The 17,781-nt window shown below is 33.7% G+C and overlaps 1 pseudogene; it reads right to left on the minus strand.

Annotated features, from left to right (window-relative positions):
* Positions 1 to 14,498, minus strand: part of LOC138338143 (nucleoside diphosphate kinase 1-like) — an 88,214-nt pseudogene extending 73,716 nt beyond the window's left edge.
* Between the last annotated feature and the right edge of the window lie 3,283 nt (positions 14,499 to 17,781).

Consider the following 17,781-nt stretch of genomic DNA (forward strand, 5'->3'; position numbering starts at 1 on the left):
CTCTTAATTGATAAAGATATGGTTTATGTTATCTAATCCTGCCCTGTTCCTTCAATAAAAACATTAAGAAGGTTCTAAGCCAAAGTTAATTAACCTCTCATTAGTAGGTAGCTTCCCATTTAAAGCTCTCCAAAGAATAACAGAATCTTTAAATAGTGTATTTATGTGCCAAATGACAACCTCAAATTGATCCTTGAGACTTTTTTTACTGATCTCATTCCAGGCTAAAGCACAAGTGAACATGCCATTGGGGTTTATTTTCCAGTAAGCTTGGTCAGAATATGGATGCTGAGGAACTGGTATTTCTAGGATAGTGCCCAATAGGCTAGGTGGTGCTTCTTGGACAAGAATTTGATACTTCTACTGGCCTTTTACCCCAAAATCAACAATTTTCCTATTATCAAACCTTTGGCATTTTGTAGAAAATTGGGCAAGATTCCTTTTCCCAGTGCAGTTGTCCAACCAAAAGGAACAATTCCCTGAGTTCAGCTTCCATAGAATGTGTTGATCCACCTTACATCTGTTACGAATCATATGTTTCCAATTTCGTGATTCCCCAATGTCCCATTTATTGCAGACAGGATTTACTCTTTGGCAGTATTTGGCTTTGATGAATTCTCCGCACAATGGTTTCTTATGTTTAAAGTTCCACAACTGTTTATATTGGAAAGATAAACACACATAATTCATATTTTTCATTCCCACCCCTCCTTCATCAATAGGATAGCTAAGGTTTATCTAGGAAGCCCAATAATACTTCTTTTTTCACTTTTCAAGCACTAAAAGAAATCTACCATCAGCATTTGTATGTGCTTAATTATAGTGGTGGGGGGGGGGGTGATAGCTGAGATTAAATGAATGGATACGGCTTGAATAAAATGATTAATCAACAAAACTCTGCCACCGAAGTTTAATTGCTTTGTTTGCCACCCTATAATCGTGCAAATAATTTTAGAAATAAGGTCAGAAAAATATGAAATCTTGAGCCTACCCACATAGAGTGAACATTCCAGATTATTGGTAAACCCTCGTCTTTGTTTGAACCCAGTGATCCTTTTAGTTCTGTCTTTTTTGGTGTCAAACACACTTTGATGAACCATGAAGCGACTTGTCACAGTTAATCAACTGGACAAAAGTATCTTCATAGGTTCTCAGAGTCTGCATAATTAATTTATGAGAGTTAACCCTTCCTTACATAAACATGATGGTGTCATCTGCAAAACTCAGATGTTCACTTGGGGGGACCTTATTTCAATGACAAATCAAAGATAGCGTAGATGATTATGGAGTCCATTTAAGAATATTGAAAGCATCTCAAAACTTAAAATAAATAGGCCAGGGGAGAGGAGATCTCCTTACTTGATGCTCCTAGAAGATTGGAAAAAACCAAATATTATTCCATTAATTATGATAGACTACCAATTATTAATTATGTTTCTCCACCCCATATTAATGAAAGTTTCCTTAAATCCAATCTTCCTTATGACCAAGCAAACGTAAGCCCATGAGACTCTGTCATCAGCCTTAGCCATGTCAAGTTTGATAATGACATTGCTACCTATGATAGTATTTTTAATTTGATGGGTGATTTCCTGTGCCGACATGATATTTTCAGTTACACTTCTTCCCTTTACAAAACCATACTTGTTGAGATAGATTAATTTAGGCAGAATAGGGCTCAATCTTGTGCATAATAGTTTGGAAATGATTTTACTAATGAAGTTGCTCAGACTAATAGGCCTTAACTCCTTCAAATTTTAAGGATCATTCACTTTGAGTAGAAGCACTATAAAAGAATGAGTAAAATACATGGGGATCTCCTTGTCACTGAAAAAATCTAATTCCACTCCCATCAAGTCTTCATTTATAATATCCCAAACATTTTTTAAAAAAGTACACATTTATACCATAAGGCTCTGTTACAGAGTTGGGGGTTCATAGAGAAGACCACTTCTTGTAATTGATTCATAGGAGGATGAGAAATAAGTCAGTCATTTTGCTCTTGAGTAACATTTCTAGGGATTCATTCTAGGTTTTTCTCATTGATACTTTTACTCTCCACTCTAAACAACTCTTTAAAGTATTCACATGCAACCTTAACTATGTTTTCATCTCGCTGAATCCATTACCCATTGTCATGGATCTTATGAATGAAGAGCCTTCTCCTTCTACAAGTTATCCATAAGTGGAAGAATTTTTAATTAGTATCCCCTTCTTTGAACAAATATAGCTGAGATTTCTATTTAATAATAGCACCCTCCAACTTTAGATATCTAATGTATTTGGCATTAATTTCATGTAGATTCTCCTTGTTTGTAACACTATTGTTTTGGATCAACTTCTCCTCAACCTCTTTAAGTTTTCCTTCAAACTCTCTAACAGTCTTTAAAATGTCCCCTAATTCCTCTTTGAACCAATTACTTAGAATATTACAGAGCATTTTAATCTCATGGTTAAATCACGACATACTATTTCTATTCACCTCCATATCTAAACAAGCTTTTAAAATTCCTAAAAATTAGGGCTATCCACCAAACAATTAAGGAATGTGAAATACTAGGTATGGCTCCATTCTTTGTTAATAATATCAACCAAGAAAGTACAATAATAAGAACTAGTGGAAGGAAGATGTGTGACAATTGTTTGAGGAATAGTTTCTAACCAATTATCATTTATCAACCTCTGTCAATCCTTTTCCAGATCCTTTGATTAATTCCCCTATTATTAGACAAAGTCTACTTTTGACTACTAAAGCCCTTGTCCATCAAGCTGCTATGATGGGAATGAAATCAGGGATTTTCCTGATATTGGTAAGAATTTCCCCTAAATTTTTCTTAGTGTAGGTTATAACATTATAATCTTATACTGAGCACCAGGGTCTGTTTTCCACCTCAGCTTGTAGGAGCATTTTATCCCAAATAGTTCTTAAGAGATACTCTTTAAATTTGGCATATACAAAAGACATGGTGAAATGCTTTTGAAGCTCATTAGTGCTTAAATCATAACTAATTTGTTGATCATCCTGATCCTGCAACACAATCTACATCCCCATTACAAAACAACCAGATTTTGCCTTTACAATTGGCTATTGCATTATCCATGGCTAGCAAATTTTTACAGTTCATGACAATACTACTATTAGCAAAAGTTTCCTAAATAGTAATAACGGCAAGGTGATACATTTTTTTTGAAATTTTTATTCTTTCCATGACTCCCTGAGTGTTGATACCTCTCACATTCAAAATTATTGTACTAATCATTGCAAAACTCTAGAGGAGAAAAGCCTTATCTTTAGTCTTCCTGCAATAACAATTTTTTTGTCTTGTTTTTTGAAATGAAACTTCTTATGTTTCAATTTTCTTGGAGATAAACCTTTCTTTTGTGTCACTTTCTAAACCTCCTCCTCCATATTTTTGTCATTTTAAGTACTAAATGATCCTATAAGTGCATCACTAGTTTCATCATCAATCGTCAAGTTCATGCCCATATTTATAATTTCTTTCAACCTCATCGTCAGAATTGATAACCTCATATTCATCAATTAGAGGAGCAGTAATGACATGACAAGAGCCATAATCTTTATCAGGTGGTTCTCTAAGACTGGGGGGGTGAATATTCTAGTTTGATCTGAGCTATCGATCTAACCTAGTTGTTTGTCTTCAACCCCTAATTCCTTACCTGAATTCACAGTCTTTTCCTGATGGTTTTCCTTGTTTGCCTTTTGTTGCTTATTCAGTTTTCTCTTATCTTCATCCCTTTTCTGCTTGCTATATTTTTTTTACTTCTAGGGGTATTTTCCACAATATCTTTGCTTCTACTGTTCTCCATCTCCTTTTCCATGTGTTTCTTTATTTTGGTCTTTCATGATTTATGTATCTCTACCTTGTATTCCTTTATGCACTTCCTTGTTGGTGGTAAATCTTTTCTCCCTGTGTTCCTCCTTTTCCTGACTTTTTTGTACATTTTCCTTATGTTGCTTTTTCCTACTATTGGGATCTCTATAGTTAGAGTTTTTGTTACTATGATCCTCCTCATGCACTTCCTGAGGTATTTACTCTATTCGGTTGCCCCTTCCTGCATGTTAGTAGTGTTCTCTTGATATCCCCGTTCCTTACCTCCAACAGCTACAACCAACCTAGCAACAGAGATATCTAATTCAGTACTTGTAGGGTTCTCAGCTATGATACCTAGATTGCTATATGTCCCTTCCTTTTGTTGATGTTGGTTTTGTTGGTCTGCCCTTTTTATTCTGCACTCCATGATTTAAATTCCTGGGGTTCTGTACCTTTCCTTTATTATTACAATATTTTCTTTTATTTCCTTATTTGGTGTATCTCCCATTCTTTGATCAATATTTTTTTTATTATTTCCTAGTGCTTATGATCATCCTACATTTCCAGATTAGTAAAACATAAATGAGGAGAATTATTGTTTATACTGGCTTGGTGATTCTCCTATGTAATCAAGTTGATGCCAGTATGTCTCCACACAGTATTTGAGGTTGCTTTCTCTTTTTGTCTTGTGTTTTTCCTTTTTTGAGTATGCCATTTCTCGCCCTTTTGCTGCTCTGTATGCCATTGCCTGTTATTATCTATATTGCGTTGTTATTGCTTCTCTCTCTTTTCCTTGCTTTTGTTTTGTCTATTTTCTTGTTCCTTTGCTTTGCCTGAATATTTGTTTTTGTTCTTTTTGTTCCCGTATTTTTCTTTCATTTGTTTGTAATCTTCATCCCTCAATTTAGATTTACATTCCTCAATATAATGCCCCTAATGTTTACAGTACTCACAATATGGGGGAACATTCTCATATTCCACAGGTTGCAAGAATCTAATGGTATCATCTTTAGGATCTAGTCCTATCGAAATATGTCTAAGTCTAGGATTAGTCAAGTCTATTTGTATCTTAACTTTGCCCATTCTTGTCCTAAACCTTTTGATAGAAGCAGTGTCTAGATAAAGAACCTTACCAACAGATCCCATCCAAGGAGTAAGGAAAGGTTTCTTGTAGTAATACCATGGTAATATAGGAAGCAAAATCCAGACAGTCACAATAGAAGTCTCTTCATCATGTTTAACGAAAGGTTTCCATGCTTGTATTCTCATCAATTTTCCTTCAATAGTCATCCTTTGTTCTGTCCACAATATGGTGTAGTCCATCTCATTATATAAATCAATAAACACATGTTTTTCATTGTAATGTGCTATGTTAACCTCACACCCACACACAAACTTATTTTACTTTGTTGTATATAACTCTTCTTGATCAGCTCTACTTTAGACATGGTAGTACTAAATTTCCCAACTAAGGTATAGTTACAGTCCACAGTCAAAGTATGCATGTAATCATACATATCAAAGATCACAGCAGGATGCCCTTGCTTGGTAGTTTGTTTGGGGGTGGTTCTCAACACCACAGTAGGAGCTTGAGTAGCATGTATGTTGTCTCAATCTTGCAGCCAGAGTTTGGATGACAATATAGAGAGAAGGTTGTTGAACCTGATCTTTTTTGGTAACTGGATTACTCTTATTATTAGTAAAAGAGTTAGTACTAAGGTTAGAAATATTCTAAATAGCATTTTGACATTAGGAATCCTTCTTTCAAAGTTACTAAAAATCATAGGAAATTCTCTATAATAGAGACTCTGTCTTATGTTATCCTGTTGCTCTTCTTGCTTATTCATGTCTTGATTCCTTACCTCAATGTTCTTATTTTGACCCCATTTATTTTGATCACCCTTAACCATTTTCCTTTTTCCCTGACTATTACTTTCCTTTTCAAAGATAGTAATGTTATTTCCCTTCCCATCATTCACCTTTCCATGCTGACATCCATTTTTACTGTTAACCTCACCCTTTTCCTGAAAAATAGTCCTACCAAAAGATTTTCCCATAGAATTTTGATGATCATGGACATTGTTAAACCCATTATTAACATATTTATACTTCGAGTTGTGGTTAATATGGTTACCTGCAAGACTTGCCTCCCTTGCCTGCTCCTTGAACGTTTGTTGAGAGTCTTGTCTTTGAGCATCTACCTCAATAGAATCGAATGCAAATGAGGATTTTGTAGAAATGTCCACCTCAATAATGTCCTTCTAGACTGCTAAAGCTCTATTGTAAAGACCTTTATATATTAGGTTTGCTTCCACAGATTCCTTCTTTCGATTTCCTTCATCATTGGTAATCTCCTTGCTCACCTACTTATGAATATCTCCTGTGATATAAAGGTTTATTTCACTAGATATTGTTGTGAGATGAACATATTCCTTTTGCGAGTCCACCCCAATCAGTGTTTCCTCGCGACTACATTGGGTGAACTCTGTAAATTGCCTCTCACATTCTAGGGTACTATTCGCGATATTCCTAGAGTTTTCCCCTTCATTTCATTCGGTTGTTTCATTAGTATTTCTAGATAATTTATTCTTGATTAACTTAAACTGATTAGACTCATCCACTTCACGATTGTATTTTTCATTACACCTGATTGATTTTTACGAAATGTTTTTGTTCATCTTCTCTTCACCCCTAAGATAAAGCTCACTGTTTATCACACTTTGAGATTTCAATTAGAGAGGGATTCATCTAAGGGTTGATTCATTTCCTCTGAGCGCCCCTATTGGGGCTGGTCAAGCGTTCTGAGGTTTGCCTTCGGCGTCTCACGTGCAATTTTAGGCCCTTTGGGACTAGCTGTTTGACTAGAAGTTTGACACACAACAGAGTAAAAGTTAGGGGGCATTTGTTTTAGAAAGATAAGTTAGAGTGAGAACTAATTTGGCTTTTTATTTTTTGGTATTTTGGGCTTGGGATTTTGGGAAGATTATTTAGGGTTAGGGTTAGGGTTTAGGTTTTTTTATGGGTTTTAGGTTTTTTAGTTAAGGATTTTTGGTAGAATCTATGTTTTAGGGTTCAATGTTTTAGTTTAGGTATATTGGGCTTAATGTTTCGGGTTAATAATTTATTGTTAGGGTAGGGTTAAAGTTTATTTTATTTTAGGTTTTATGGATTTTGATTTAGGGTTTATGATTTAAAATCTATGGTTTGGTGATTAATGTTTGGGTTTTCGTATTTTGAACTTAGATTTCTTTCCTTGGACATAGGATTCAGGGTTTAGGGTTAGGGTTAGTGTTCGGGTTAGGATGTAGGTTCTTTTTTAGGTTTTATGGTTCAAGGTTTTGCAATTGAGGTTTAAAATCTATGGTTCAGTATTTAATGTGTGAGATTTGATATTTTTGGCTTTGGGTTTTTAGTTAATGGTTTAGAGTTAGGGTTAGGGTCGACGTTAGAGTTAGGGTTAGGGTTATGGTTTTTGTATTTTGTGCTTTGTATTTAGGGTTTAGGGTTTAGGGTTAGGGTAAAGGATAGGTTTCATGTTAGTTTTCGTGTTAGGGATAGAGTTAGGATTAGGGTTTAGGTTCTTTTGATGGGTTTAGATTTTGGAGTTTAGTATTTTTTGTTAAACATATATGTGTTAGTGTTTAATGTTTCGGTTTAAGTATTTTGGGCTTAATTTTTCTGTTTACGTATTTAGGACTTAATGTTTAAGGTTAAAGGTTTATGGTTAGGGGTAGGGTTAATGTTAACTTTAGGATTAGGGTTAGGGTTAGATTTTTGTTTTTTTTAGGTTTTAGAAATTTTGTTTAGGATTTGAGGTTTAAAATCTTTAGTTTAGTCTTTCAAGTTTGGAGTTTCGTATTTTCGACTTAGGATTTTATTTTCTTATGGTTTAGGGTTGACGTTATAGGGTAAGAGTTAGGGTTAGGATTAGGTTTATGGTGTAGTTGTAACATTCCAGAAAAATTGCTTTTCTAGTGAAGAGTCTATTATGTTTTAAGAATATATATTGGATACATAGGCTTCCCAATGACCAATATTGAGTAATATTAGGCATGTTAGAGAATATTGGCTTAAGCAAGTTTCTGAATTTGGCTGGGTCAAATGTTCTCCTATTTGTATTCAATTTAGGAGGGGCGTTTTAGTAATTTAAGTGGAGGGTCTTTTGGATAATTCATGGAAAGACTATATAACAATGATAGGTCAGTTTTAGACCACTTTTACACGTCCAAAATAATATGAAACAAAATTTCTTATAATTTCTCAAGAACACTCTCTTTACCAAAGTCCATTGAAGAACAAGAAAAGCTTAACGTAGATAAAGGTATCGAAGTTTCCAATAAATTTTTTTGGATTCTTCATCTATAAGGTATGGATTTTTCACTCATAAGATTCTTTTCCTGAAAAGATCTTTACAAAATAAGTTTTCATGAACTTCAAATACTAGGGTTTTTACTCTACAAAATGGATTTTTTTTCCTAACCCTAGATTTATCATTTCAATCAAAAGTAAACGTTTTATTAATTAAATTTTGCATGAATTGTAGAGTGATTGATAGATAATGTTTGAATTTCGTGTTATACCTGATCTTTCACTAATTGATGGTTTTTAATGGGTTGTTTCTAGTGGTTGATAATGTGAAAACATTAGGGTTAGAATTTAAGGTTTGAATGAACCCTTTAATTACCCGTTTATTTTCTCCTACGCTATTCATTGATCATGTACATCATTTAATGATTTCTTCTTGATTAGCCGTTGAGTATTTCACTATGTATGATTATGAATATTGCATGATGATAAGATTCTTTGAATCAAGAGGTATGTTTTCTAAGTGTGATTATTCTCAATGTTTATGTTAGCGTATAATTGTTATACTATGATTACATCAGGGATGTATGATGTTTCTCTGTTAATATGCTGGGATATGAACATCTAAATTGTGAGATAATGATAAGAATATTAATATGCATGTTTATAATATCCCTTGTAGGCGTTATACAAGGTTATTATGTTATATTAATTATACATATATAAGGTTATGATAAAAGGACAATCTTATATAATATAAAATAGATCATAATAATGTTAAATAGGGAGTGAATCTCCTATGACCTATGGTAAGTTTATGAAAAAAAAACCTAAAGCTTATTTCAAGAAAGGGACTTAAGATAAGCACCGATGAGCTAGACATGAGAAGTGTCCCTTCCCTAGTGGGAAGGTAGGTTCACAATGATTCTCATGAGATTGAGGCTTCCATGCAATGTGGAACTATGGTTCTCTAATACATTTCCTAGTTCTTGAACTATGCTGCCACCAGAGGATACTAGCTAGTGGATCCACCTTGAAACCTATGTCATGATAGGATCTACTTTTGCCCATAGACCACCTCTTTTAAGTGTGGGGAAGACACTGGATTCCATGTTAAGCTCACGTTGTCTATTTCAGTTAATGCAAATATTCTGTCATTTAAAAATGAATGAAAATTAAATAAATGTTGACTAGGGTTACTTTGGGAGTTTGCTTAGTATGGTTAGGGGTATATGACTCTATCAAGACATTGATCAAGTTGAGTCTAAGGGAAGTCCTAGGAGATTGTTCTTATTTAATACGATAACTTGAAAGGTATGATGCTTATGATATATGATGTTACTCTCACATTAATGTTGTTCATTATGATAAATGCATTAATTGGATATACTAACTTACTGGCATGACCATTGTAGTTGTACGTTTATGATGAGGTCATCGGTATATGATTTGTATATTATGTTTATATGAGTTATTGAATTTTAAATGTTAACATGATTCTTTGAGAATATGTCTTTGAGTATGATGATGCTTTAAGTGATAGAATCTTTGGCTTATATATGTTATATAGTTTGTTCATTGAAGAATTTCATATGACTTAGCATGTTTTCTAAAAAGATGATAAATAATACTTTTTCATGCATGTCCATATGTATTATATTCATATTTACATACTTAGTACATTTGGCATACTAACCCCATTACTCTATATTAGTTCAATTGTAGATTCCAGCCATTGAAGTTAAGAAGGTCGATTTGAACAAGCTTGGAACTCATTCTCCAAGTCTTGGTAGGTACTCATGTTCGGGACACTATCATTTATATTCCATCCTATGAAGACTTAGTAGTTTTTAGAATGCGTCATTTCCATTTATATTCTTTTGTTTCTTTTCTATTAAGGTCTATATGCCATATTGACTATTATTGGCTAAATCCATTTTTACACTCTTTGATGGTTTCTATATATGTGAAACAGTATTACAATATCGTAGGTCTTTATAAATCTTATGTATGGGGTCTAGGTATACTTCATTAGTATGTTAAAAAATTTTAATTTTTCACAAAATTTAAATGTATGATTGTGATGAAAGCTATGAAGGGCCTTGTCTGCGACCTTTTCGAGGTTAACGATGCCGGTCCATCTGGAGTCTAAGATCTTGGTGTGAGAAACATTGTATCAAGGCATGAGGTTTAAATATCCTGAATATCAATGTCTCACTAAACCACATTACCTAATGTCTTTTTCATGGTTGTGAAACGCGAGTCAATTGTGGATGAGGGGCTATGTGAATGAATAGGAAACTTCTCTTTGCTTGATACTCTTATGTCGTGCCTTTAGAGTGTTTACATTATGTGTCATTCAGCATATAATCGCTTCATTTTCTATATAGGCAATTAACACAAGAAGTACAGCCGCTAGAAGAGAAGGCAAAGATATTGCGAATGTGGGAGCTACTCCGCAAGTTATCCAAAATGCTCCTGAAGTGTAAGCTGCTGCAAATGATTAAGTTTCTGTTAATCCTCAATCTATGTTTTATGGTGAGGTGAGGTAAGCCCTGCTCCAAATGGACAAGCCATCACCACCCAAGCTCAATCCATCACGGTTCAAGCTAATAGAAAGGTTGCACTTGGAGAAAACCAGCATGATAGTACTATGGCTAGCCGTTTATGGGACTTTAGGAGGATTTATTCTCCCATGTACTTTGGATCAAAAGTTGATTAGGACCCCCAATATTTACTTGTAGAGGACTACAAGATTTTTTTTCTGTGGGTGTGAGTACTATTTAGAAGGCTGAACTTGCTACTTATTTACTCAAGAACGTGGCTCAGGAAAGGTACAATATGTGGAAGGATAGTAGGGCTTTAAGAGATGGTCCCGTGACTTGGGAGAACTTCTTAAAGGCCTTTCTTGACAGATTAATCCCAAGAGATCAAAGTAAATCTAAAGTAGAAGAAATGATCAACCTTCGTCAAGGGGGCATGAGTGTTAAGGAATAGTACTTGAAGTTCATTAAGCTGTCCAAATATGCTTCTTCTTTTGTTTCTAATGCTATGAATGTAATGAGTCGATATGTAATTGGTGTGTCTGAAGAGCATTAAGAATAACTTCGTTCATCCATGCTTCATTACAATATGGATATTTCTATGTTGATGGTTCATGCTCTACATTTTGAGTAAAGTCGCCTAAGGAAGAGAAATGGGGAAGCTAAAAAGGAAAAGTCTTTTGAGAATGGTTCTCCTAAAAGTAGGCTTGATGTTCAAGACAAGCCTATGTTTAAGAAGATGTTTTCAAACAAAGTTCCTTCAGATTTATCTATGAATCCCAATGATAGAGGAACTAATCCTAAACATCAAATGGGGAGAAATGTTTATCCACCAATAGAAATACACACTCGTGGTAAGTGTGGTATGAAGCATTGAGGTGAATGTCTTGTTGGAACTAATGAATTGGGAGAACTTCAAAAAGGCCTTTCTTGACAGATTTATCCCAAGGGAGCAATGAAAATCTAAAGTAGAAGAAATCATCAACCTTCGTCAAGGAGGCATGAGATTTAAGGAACACTACTTGAAGTTCATTAAGTTGTATAAATATGATTCTTGTTTGGTTTCTAATGCTATGAATGAAATGAGCCGTTATGTAGTTGGTGTGTCTGAAGAGCATGAAGAAGAATTTGGTTCATCCATGCTTTCATTACAATATGGATATTTCTAGGTTGATGGCTCATGCTCAACGTTTTGAGTAAAGTCGCCTAAGGAAGAGACATAGGGAAGATAAGAAGGAAAAATCTTTTGAGAATGGTTCTCCTAAAAGTAGGCTTGATTTTCAAGACAAGCCTATGTTTAAGAAGAAGTTTTCAAACAAAGTTCCTTCAGATTTATCTAAGAATCCCAATGATAGAGGTACTAATTGTAAACCTCAATTGGGGAGAAATGTTTATCCACCAATAGAAAGACCAACATGTGGTAAGTGTGGTAAGAAGCATTGAAGTGAATGTCTTGTTGGAACTAATAGTTTTTATGGTTGTGAAAAGGGTGGCCATATGGTGAAAGATTGTCCTATAATGAGAAGTCAAGGTAAGGGTAATAGTTAATCTCGACCAAGCGGTTCTAATTAAGAAGCTCCAAAAAGGAATTGTTTCTCTGTTAATGTTTATGCGTTCCTTGACACTTGCGCTACTCTTTCTTTTGTTACACCATTAATAGCAAAGGATTATTTATACCATTTGGTTAGGATAAAGGATATTTTTCAAATGTATTAAATTCAAGAAAACTGAAAGTAGAGTTATTCCCAATGAAATTGTCAAATGTTATTCTCCCTACTTCTACCTATATGTGATTCTAGTACTATGTAGAATGCTCAAGATTATAGTGAGAAAGTAAGTAAGATAGAAATGAAGGAGTAGGAAGATGAGGGTTGTTCGGGTTGGATTACGAAAGGGTGAGGTTAGACTAAGTAATGATGTTAGTCCTTTATAGTTATTGCACAGAAAGTTCCCAATGGAATTCTTAAAAGAATGTCCGAAGTCAACTACAAAGTTTAAAGGGAACATGAGATCAAAGAAGAAGAAATATAATTTCAAAGTGAACTAAGTAAGTAAAGCATGAGAATGTCAAACAATTAATGTTTGATAAGAATGAATTTTTAACAATTATTTTTTATGCAAAAATTGGAGTATGAATATATGCCCCAAGAAATGTATATTTAACAAATAATGAAAGAATTGGCATAGCCAATAAAGATTGGGTTATAAAGAATTCATGCCCAATTTAAGAAGAATTAAAATTATTTTTAGTTTAATTACTACATAGGTGCATGTTCTGGTAAAAGATAATAGCAACTAGAGTTTTAAGAAGATGTTTTCATACTCTATTCTCGCACTTATGTGAAACCTGTATGCATATGTTTTGTAGAGATTTGGACGTTTTGTTGTTATCTTGAGAAGAATTATACCATGGTAACTATTTAATACATTTTGATCTTATGATAATGTTGAGAAGGAAATTCCTCACTATGTGTTATGAATATGTAGCTCTTATATTTTTGTGCATCATAAATTCATTGCTAATTCTAATGATATGTTATGTGCTGGTTGTGCTGCTAGTATTAAGTCTTTTACTACCCTACAAGTGAATTTAGTGTCATTCGGGAATGAATTCTCCTAAGGGGGGATATTGTAATATTCCTTAAAATGTGCTTGTCTAGTGAAGATTCCAATAGGTTTTTAGAATATGTATTTGGATAAAGAAGCTTACCAACACACAATATTGAGTAATATTGGGCATGTTAGAGAATATTGTCTTAAGGGTGTTAGCCAAATTTATTTATTAATAAGTAAATTGAAGTGATCCAATCAAAGCTTATTTAGGAATTGTACCTACAATAAAGTACCTAAGCTAAAATTATTATTTTCATCACTTACACACATTAGGTACAAGGCATCCAAGCGTCAAGTCTAGGTACCATAGAACATGATCATTTAAATTGATCATGTAGATTAAGCAAATACAAAGGACCTAATAATGATCCTTGAAAATTAAATTAACTTCCCAGAGTGCACGGTTAGAAAAGTGCACCTCAATACATGTGGGAAAAGCCGAGAGACCAAACCCAACCGATTTGGTTAGGGCGGTTAGGGGCAGGCACGAATCAGGTCCAACCACATATGACCGAGCTTCCTACCCAATCCTATTATATAAATAACATACCTAGCTAGATAAATAACCTATGACTAACTAAAATGAACCAACTACTGTGCCCTAAATCCTAAAACCTAACCGGGTTACACTAGTCGGGTAGCTAACTAAAGGAACATCCTAGTACCTAATCTTGGATAGTCCGAAGGGGTTAGTCATGGTCCTAACGACATATGTTTACTTTAGAAATTACCCTAGGTCACTTAATTAAATAAATTAGAAACACAACTTATTAATTTGAATGGTCGAACCCGAGACCCTTAAGCAAATTTCAAAATTTGGCTAAGTCAAATGTTCTCCAATTTTTAGTTAATTTACGAGAGGCATTTTTGTAAGTTAACTGAAGTCTCTTTTGGGTAATTCATCAGAAGATTGTATATTGATATTAGCTAAGTATTTTACCACTATTAAACTTCACAAATAAGGTAAAACGAAATTTCTCCCAATCTCTCAAGTACACTATCTTTTCTAAACGCCATTGAAGAACAAGAAAAGCTTAAGGGAGAAGACAAAGGTTTCGAAGTGTCCAATCAGATTTCATGGATTCTTCATATATAAGGTATGGGTTTCTCTGTTATGGTATTCCTTTTCCCAAGAGGTCCTTTCAAGATAAGATTTCAAGAACATCAAATACTAGGGTTTTTACTCTACAAAACGAATTTCTTCTTAACCCTATATTTATGATTTTCAATGAGAAGTAAACGTTTTATATATTTGTGTATGAATTTATTGATAATTTTTTAATGCTTTGTGATACATGATATTTCTCTAAGCTATGGTTTCAAATGGGTTTTTTCTAGTGGTTGATAACGTGAAAACGTTAGGGTTAAAATTTAGGTTTGAATGAACCATTTAATAACCTGTTTACTTTCTCCTACGGTATGCATTTATCTTGTACATGATTTAATGAGATGTTCATTATTATTCCATTGAGTACTTGACAATGCATTATTATGAATATTGCATGATGAATATGAATCTTGAAAGCAAGAGGTAAGTCTTCTATGTGTGATTACCCTCAATGTTTATGTTAGCCTATAATATTGATGCTATGATTAGGTAAAGGATGTGTGATGTTGGTATGTGAATATGCTCGGCTATGAACATGTAAATTCTGAGATCATGATAAAAATATGGATATGCAAGTTAATTATAATCCTTGTATGCTTTACAGAAGGTTATTATGTTATGTTAAACTCACATATGAATGGTTACGATGAAAGGACATTATCATCTAATGTAAAAGAGCTCGTGATCATGTTATACAAGGATTTAACCTTCTATGACCTATGATATGTTTATGATAAAAGAGAACTTAAAATTTATTTCAAGAAAGGGACATTAGATAACGACAGATGAACTAGATATGAGAAGTGACACTTTCCTAGTGGAAAGGTAGGTTCACAATGATTCCCATGAGATTTACTCTACCATGTTTGTGGAACTATGGGTTTCTAATACATCTCCAAGTTCATAAATATGCTTCCACCATCGTATACTAGCTAGTGGATCCACCTAGAAAGCTATGTCATTTTAGGTTCTACTTTGGCCAGTTGACCACCTCTTTTCAGTGTGGGGAAGACATTAGATTCCATGTTTAGCTCACATGGTCTATGTCTGTTAATGATATTGTTCCCTTATGTAAATATTGAAAGACAAGTAAATGAACATTGACTAGGGTGACTTTAGGTGTTTTATTAGTATGGGTAGGGGTATGAGACTCTACTTAGACATTGTACAAGTTGACTCTAAAGGAAGTCCTAGGAGATTATTCTTATGTAATATGATAACGTTAAAGGTATGATTCTTATGATATATGATGTAACTCTTACATGAATTTCTGTCACTATAATAAATACATTATTTGGTTATATTGCGATATGAATTGATGATTACTTATGTTTCAAGTTACGTGAAGCAAGGCTTTACTTATAGTCTCCTATCTTATCTAGTCGATTATGTAGGGTTATGGGGCTTCACATAACCATTGCACTTGCAGGTTGGAGATTAGGTCATTGGTAAATTGTAATATTCTAGAAAGTATACTTGTCTAGTGAAAAGTCTATAAGGCTTTAACAATATGTATTGGGGTACATAGGCATCCCCATGCCCAAATTATTAAAAATTATGGAAACGTTAGAGAATATTGGCTTAAGGGTGTTAGCCAATGTCTACACAAGTAGATCAAAAGATACACCTATGTCAAATAATCCAATCGAAGATTGTTTAGAAATTATATCTGCAATGAATAACATAAGCTAAAATAGCTATATTCTTCACATACACCCACATTAGTTACAAGGGATCCATGTATTAAGACTAGGTACCGTGGCACATTATCATTTAAAATTATCATTAAGCAGTGCCCAATGATATAGAGAGGATCCTTGGGAAAATAAGTGAACTTTCCAAAGTAATGAGTTGGGAAAGTGGACGTCAACACATGTGCAAGGCAATGTGCTACCGACCGAGAGACCAAGAGAAACGATTAGGTTAGAGATGTAAGGAAACGTGCACACATTCTGGTCAATCCACGTGTGGCCAAACTTCCTAACTTCTCCTAGGATATGACTACCTAACCTAACTAGCAAACTAACCTATGACTAACAAAAAATATCTAACTACCGTGCCGTACATCCTAAGACAAAATGGAGTGACATAACTGAGTAACTAACAAAAGAAACATCCTATTATTAACCTAGGATGGTCCAAAGGGTTAGTTATGGTCCTAACAACTTAGGGATATTTTAGTTATCACCCTATCTTACTTAATTAATTAAATTATCAACTTAATTAATTAATTTAAATGGTCACACAAAAACCCTTAAGCAATTTCAAGATTTCTGTTCAGTCAAGTGTTCTCTTATTTTTAGTAAAATTACGAGGGGCATTTTGGTAATTAACTAAATGATTTGCTTAATTCATATATTTCTCCAAAGTTGAATTAGTTAATATTCAGTTCCTAAAGATATACATCACACTATTCATCAGTAAAACTGCGGCTAAAAACAGTTAAAAAAGTAAGAAAAATTTTATTCGATTTAAAGATCGTTCATCAAAATTTTCTTGAAAAGTAAAAGGTGATCTTCGTAAATTCAATTCTACAGTGATGTATGGGCTTTGTCACTTATAATCCTTTTCCAAGGAGGCTTCTAAATATTTTTAATTCAAGGATCAAAAACGAGGGTTGTTCCCAATGAATTGCATGTTCATCTACCTAGTTCTCCCTATTTTCGATTCTAGTAGTTTGTATGGCATAAACCACGAGCATGTTTTTTGTATGTGGTGCTAACTAATCATATAGGTATGTTTCCGTGATTTATAATTTTGATTGAAGCCGACATGTTAGATTCGTATACTTAGTGTAATTATTTACATGAAATGATAAATGATGTAATGCCTAGTTGTGTTCGAGAAGATGGAATTGCACTTATATGCTAATCAAACTTAAAATATGGCTTGTTAATATGATTTGATTACTATTGTATAAACATGAATACAATTGATTGGTTTGTATATTCTAAAAGTTTTATTTATGCGAACATACTGTCTAGACGAACTATATCCATAATATTATTTCCAAAAATCTGAACTCATAACATGGGGTATGACAATCAGAGGGACAATTCCAAAGATAACCAATGTAAATGAAAATTGTTAATATAATAACATTGAGTAAGTCATTAGAAATTTCGTAAAAAATGGTACAAGACTATCAATTAATGTTAAACAATATAAGGTAAATAATAAAATAACTAAAATCTTAAGAGTTATGAAATTGACCTAATATAGAGTTCAAAGGAAGTGAGATAGACCTAACTTTCACTGAAATGATTATGTCAAAGATACTCACAGAAGAGTGTGCTAGAAGTCGTGACATAAGTCTTACTCGCACCATGATAATAATGTAAGATTTAAGTTCATATTCATCAAGTATAAAAAAGGGATG

This window comes from Solanum lycopersicum, chromosome 9, assembly GCF_036512215.1.
Source record: "Solanum lycopersicum chromosome 9, SLM_r2.1".
Taxonomy (NCBI): domain Eukaryota; kingdom Viridiplantae; phylum Streptophyta; class Magnoliopsida; order Solanales; family Solanaceae; genus Solanum; species Solanum lycopersicum.